The sequence below is a fragment of the Panthera onca genome, chromosome X, assembly GCF_046562875.1.
Source record: "Panthera onca isolate mPanOnc1 chromosome X, mPanOnc1 haplotype 2, whole genome shotgun sequence".
In the NCBI taxonomy this organism is placed as follows: Eukaryota; Metazoa; Chordata; class Mammalia; order Carnivora; family Felidae; genus Panthera; species Panthera onca.
In genome coordinates this window covers 104023152-104029278 of record NC_138357.1, presented here as the reverse complement: position 1 = coordinate 104029278, position 6127 = coordinate 104023152, and the positions used below count along the sequence as shown (strand labels likewise).

Below are 6127 nucleotides of genomic sequence, written 5' to 3'. Positions count from 1 at the left end.
GAATAGTTTTTAGCTCAAGAAACTACCTTTTTTTTTTTTTTTTTTTTTTTTTTTTTTTTTTTTTTTTTTTGCTCATCCATTAGAAGCAACTTCTCATCCATTAAACTCCTCATCTCTTTTATTATGAGATTGCATCAGTGCAGTCCCATCTTTAGGCTCCAATCATAATTCTAGTTCTCTTGCTAATTCCAGTTCTCTCCACTCATTTGGTAAATGAGCTTTGGCTTCAACTTTAAGTCTCCAACTGCATTAACCCCTAACAAGAGAGTCAGCCTGTCCTTTGAAGCTTTGAAGCTGGGCATTGACTTCTCCTATCTAGTTATGAAAGCCCTACGTGGCATCTTCTTGCAGCATCAAGCTGTTTTATTTACACTGAAAATCTGTTTAGTGCAGCCACCTTCACGAATGCTCTTAGCTAGATCTTCTGGGTAACGTGCCGCAGCTTGTCCATCAGCACGTGCTGCTTCACCTCGCGTGCTCATGTTACGGGAAGAACTTTCTCCTTAAACCTCATGAACCAACCTCTGCCGGCTTCACACTTTGCTTACGTGGCTGCCTCACCTCTCTCAGCCTTCACAGAATTGAGAGAGCCTAAAGCTCTGGATTAGGCTTTGGCTTAAAAGAATGTCAGGGCTGGTTTTGATCTTCTATCCGGACCACTCGAACTTTCTCCATATCCACAAGAAGGCTGTTGTGCTTTCTTATCATTTGTGTGCTCACTGGAATAGCACTTTGAATTTCTTTCAAGAACTTTTACTTTGCATTCACAACCTAGATAACTTCAGTGCAAGAGGCCTAGCTTTTGGCTTTCTCGACTTTGGACACGCCTTCCTCACTAAGCTTAATTAATCATTTCTAGCGTTTGATTTAAAGTGGGAGATGTATGACTCTTCCTATCACTTGAATGTTGAGAGGCCAGAGTAGGGTTGGTTATTAATTGGCCAAATTTCAACATCTTTGTGCCTTAGGCAATAAGGAGGCCTGAGGAGAGGGAAACGTATGGGGAATGGCTGGTCAGTGGAGCAATCAGTTATCAACTAAATTCACCCTCATATATGGGTGTGATTTGTGGCGCCCCAAAACAATTGCAAGAGTGACATCACTGATCACAGATCACGGTAACAAATAACAATGAAAAAGTTTGAGATACTGCAAGTTTTACCAAAATGTGGCACAGAGATAACAAAGTGAGCACATGCTTTTGGAAAAATGGTGCCAAGAGAATTGCTCGGTACAGGCTTGCCACAAACCTTCAATTTAATAAATGCAATATGTGCAAAGTGCAGTAAAGTGAAGCACAATAAAACAAGGTATGCTTGTATTCCATTGTTGGGATGTACCATAGTTTATCCATTTATCTGCTGAAAGACGTCTTGGTTGCTTTCAAGTTTTGGCAACTATGAATAATGCTGCTATAAACATCCATGTGCAGGTTTTGTTTTTGGTTTTTTTTGAGGATGTAAGCTTTCAACTCATTTGGGTAAATACCAAGAAGCATGATTGCTAGGTGGTGTAGTATGTTTAGTTGTTGTTTTATTTAGAGGAACACTCTTGAGGTATGATAGACAAAAAGCTGTGCAAATTTAATGTGTACCAATTGATGAATTTGCAGATAAGTACGTACTCATGAAAGTGCCTCCACAATTTGTTATAAAAATATCCATCACCTACAAAGGTTTCCTCCCACCTTATTTATTTATGTATTCTAAGAACAGTCCTTACAAGATCTATCCTCTTAGCTAAATTTTAAGTGTACAATGCAGTATTGTTAACTATAGGCTCTATGCTGTCCAGTAGATCTCTAGGATTTATGTATCTTCTATAACTGAAACTTTGTAACCTTTGATTAATATTTCCCCATTTCACCCTTCTCCCAGACCCTGGCAAGCACCATTCCACTCTCTGCTTCTGTCAGTCTATTTTAGATTCCTCATATAAGTGGTATCTGTCCTTTTGTGTCAGCCTTATTTCATTTAGCATAATGCCCTCCAGGTTCATCTATACCGTTGCAACTGGCAAGGTTTCCTCCTTTCTAAGGGTGAATGATATTTCTTTGTATGTATGTTTCATATTTTCTTTATCCATTTGTCCATCAATAGACATTTAGACTGTTTCTATATCCTAGCTGTTGTGAGTAACACTGCAATGAACATAGGAGTGCAGATATATCTTCAAAATCCTCATTTCAGTCCCTTTGGATATATGACCAGAAGTAGGATTGCTGAATCATATGGTAGTTCTATTTTTAATTTTTTGGTGAACCTCCATACTGTTTTCCAAGTGGCTGTACCAATTTACATTCCCACCAACAGTGTAGATACGTTTGGTGCAGTAAGAAATTTCCAAACCGTCTTGCAGAGTGGCTGTGCCATTTTGCATCCCCACCAACAGTGAATGAGAGTTCTTCTTGCTCCATATCCTCACCAGCATTTGCTGTTGTCAGTGCTTTGAATTTTGGCCACTCTCAAAGGCATGCAGTGGCAATTCATTTCTATTTTTTCAAGTTTATTTATTTTGAGAGAGAGAGAGAGAAAGCGATTGTGCAAACAGGGGAAGAGGAGAGAGTGAGGGAGAGAGAGAGAATCCCAAGCAAGCTCGGCACTGTCAGAGCAGAGCTGGATGTGGGGCTCAAAGTCATGAACCCATGAGATCATGACCTGAGCTGAAATCAAGAGTCAGACGTTTAACCAACTCAGACACTGAGGCGCCCCTCATTTTTATTTTAATGTGCCACTTTCTAATGACAGATGATGCTAATCATGTTTTCATATGATTATTTGCCATCTACATATCTTCCTTGATGAGGTATCTGTTCATATATTTTGCCCGTTTTTTGATTGGGTTGTTGGTTTTCTTCTTGAGTTTTAAGTGTTCTTTGTTTTGAGTTTTAAGTGTTCTTTTGTTATTTTGGATAACAGCATTCATCGGTATTTTTTTTTGTAAACATTTTCTCCCAGTATGTGGCTCATCTTCTTGTTCTCGTGATGTTTTTTTGCAGGGCAAAAGCTTTAATTATACTGAAGGCTAGCTTATCAATTATTTCTTTCATGGATTCCCATCACTTTTTATATCAGATCTAGAGATTCTTGGTCTGAAGGTCCAGTGGCCAGTCATCAGAAGGCGGGGTAGGGGAGGAGTCCACAGCCCTGTGTGGTGTCCAAATGAGGACCCTGAGTGGATATTTAGGACCTAGCAAGCCCAATACAAAGAGGTTCCCACAGAGCTATAAGCACTGAGTGCCTCCTGGTAAGGGTGGTTAACTAAGGTGCCTTTCTCACTTATTTTTTTTTTTTTATGAGTCCCAGGGAACCTTGAGGTATCAATTGCAGTGTAATTGAGAGGAGGGTTTTGCAGCTTTACCGAAAGTCATCATGATAATTTTGAAGGTAAACGTAGAGGATCCCTTGCCATGTTGGAACATGTGGCCCCACTGCCAGCCATGCTGTCACACTAGTCAGTAAAAGGGCTGACAGGCTATAGCCTAAGGCTCACTCTGTCTCCAGTAGGTTCTCAGAGACAGGCTGACTAGGAGAACAATAGCCTCATAAGTTAGAGAGTGTCCTCAATAAAACCTGCAGAAGTGGCTTTGTTTAACACCAAGGTGGAATATCCCTGCTGAAGGTGCATCTCATTGTCCCTCCTCCAGGGGCCCACAGTACTTACTGTTCTGCCTGCTGTTGATGACCACAGAGTCATCATTCCTCAGTATCAGAAGAGGAGGTTCATCAACATGAGAAATGCCACCAGGCCTGAGGATCTCAAGGGGGCTCAGGCCACCACAACAGAAAAGGGTCCCCCTTCTCCTCTCCTGTTTTGGGGATGCTCCCTCAGATTTTCTTATTGCTGGCATTCCTAGGAGCCTCAGAGAACTCTATCCACCAGCATTACTTCTGCAGTCATTTCATGCACGAGGTCTGAACAAGGTGTCAAGAGCCAAGATGAGAAAGTTCAAACTGCTCTGAAGCCCCATTCTCCACTGAGAACTCACGGAAATATTCCCTAACCAGGAAGGTGAGCATGTTGATGCACTTTCTACTGGGGAAGCATGCAGGGAGGGAGCCCATGATGCAGGCAGCACTGCTGAAGGTTGTGAACAAAAAGTATAAGGGGCACTTCCCTGCGATCCTCAAGAGGACCTCTGAGCACTTGGAGCTGGTCTTTGGCCTCGAATTGAAGGAAGTCAAACCCAGTGGCCACTCCTACACCCTTTCCAGCCAACTAGACCTCACCAACGATGGAAGTGTGAACACTGGCTGAGGCTTTCCTAAGAATGGGCTTCTCATGCCTCTCCTGGCTGTCATCTTCTTGAATGGCAGGTATGACAATGAGGAGGACATCTGGAGATTCCTAAATGTCTTTGAGAATCTGTGTTGAGATGAAGCATTTAATCTTTGGAGAGCCCAGGGAGCTCATCACAGAAAATTGAGAGCAGGAAAGGTACCTGGAGTACAGACAGGTGCCCAACAGTGATCCTCCACGCTATAAATTCCTGTCGGGCCCAAGAACCCACGCTGAACCCAGCAAGATGAAAGTGCTGGAGTTTTAAGCAGTCGACATATTCAATGCAGTCCACATCAGAATAACACCAGCATTCTTCACAGAGCTAGAACAAAGAATCTTAAAATTTGTATGGAACCAGAAAAGACCCCGAATAGCCAAAGCAATCTTGAAAAAGAAAACTAAAGCAGGAGGCATCACATCCCAGACTTCAAGCTATACTATAAATCTGTAATCATCAAGACAGTATGGTACTGGCACAAAAACAGACACTCAGATCAATGGAACAGAATAGAGAGCCCAGAAATGGACCCACAAATGTTTGGCCAACTAATCTTTGACAAAGGAGGAAATCCAATGGAAAAAAGACAGCCTCTTCAGCAGATGGTGCTGGGAAAACTGGACAGCGACATGCAGAAGAATGAACTTAGACCACATTCTTAACATCATACACAAAACTAAACTCACAATGGATGAAAGACCTAAATGTAGGGCAGGAAGCCATCAAAATCCGAGAGGAGAAAATAGGCAACAACCTCTTTGACCTCAGCCACAGCAAAGTGTTACTTGACATGTCTCCAGAGACAAGGAAACAAAAGCAGAAATGAACTATCAGGAGGGACCTCATTAAGATAAAAGCCTTCTGCACAGCGAAGGAAACAATCAGCAAAACTAAAAGGCAACCGACGGAATGGGACAGGATATTTGCAAATGACATATCAGATGAAGGGTTAGTATCCAAAATCTGTAAAGAACTTTTCAAACTCCACACCCAAAAAACAAAAATCCAGTGAATAAATGGGCAAAAAGACATGACTAGACACTTTTCCAAAGAAGACATCCAGGTGGCTAACAGACACATGAGAAAATGCTCAACATCACCCATCATCAGGCAAATACAAATCAAAACCACAATGAGATACCACCTCACAGCTGTCAGAATGGCTAAAATGAACAACCCACAAAACAACAGATGTTGGCGAGGGTGCGGCAAAAGAGGAACACTTTTGCACTGCTGGTGGGAATACAAACTGATGCAGCCACTCTGGAAACAGTATGGAGGTTTCTCAGAAACTTAGAACTACCATACAACCCAGCAATTGTGCTACTAGGTATTAATCCAAAGGATACAAAAATGCCGATTCGAAGGGGCATGTGCACCCTAATGTTTGTAGTAGCACTACGAACAATAGCTCAAGTATGGAAAGAGCCCAAATGTCTATCGACTGATGAATGGATAAAAAAGATGTGGTATGTATATACAATGGAATATTACTCGGTAGTCAAAATCTTGCCATTTGCAACAAGTGGATGGTTCGAACTAGAGAGTATTATGCTAAGCAAAATAAGTCAGAACAAATATATGATTTCACTTATATGGGGAATTTAAGATACAAAATGGATGAACATACAGGAAGGGAAGCAAAAATAATATAAAAACAGAGAGGGAGACAAACCATAAGAGACTATTAAATACAGAGAACAAATTGAGGGTTGCCAGAGGGGTGTTGGGTCGGGGGATGGGCTAAATGGGTGATGGGCATTAAGGAGGACACTTGTTGGGATGACCACTGGGTGTTACGTGTAAGTGATGAATCACTAAATTCTATTCCTGAAATTATTATTACAC

At 41.6% G+C, this 6127-nt stretch overlaps 1 pseudogene; it reads left to right on the top strand.

The window, feature by feature from the left end:
• The first annotated feature begins 3949 nt into the window (after positions 1-3949).
• Positions 3950-4896, top strand: LOC145714026 (melanoma-associated antigen B1-like; annotated as a pseudogene).
• Positions 4897-6127: the final 1231 nt, after the last annotated feature.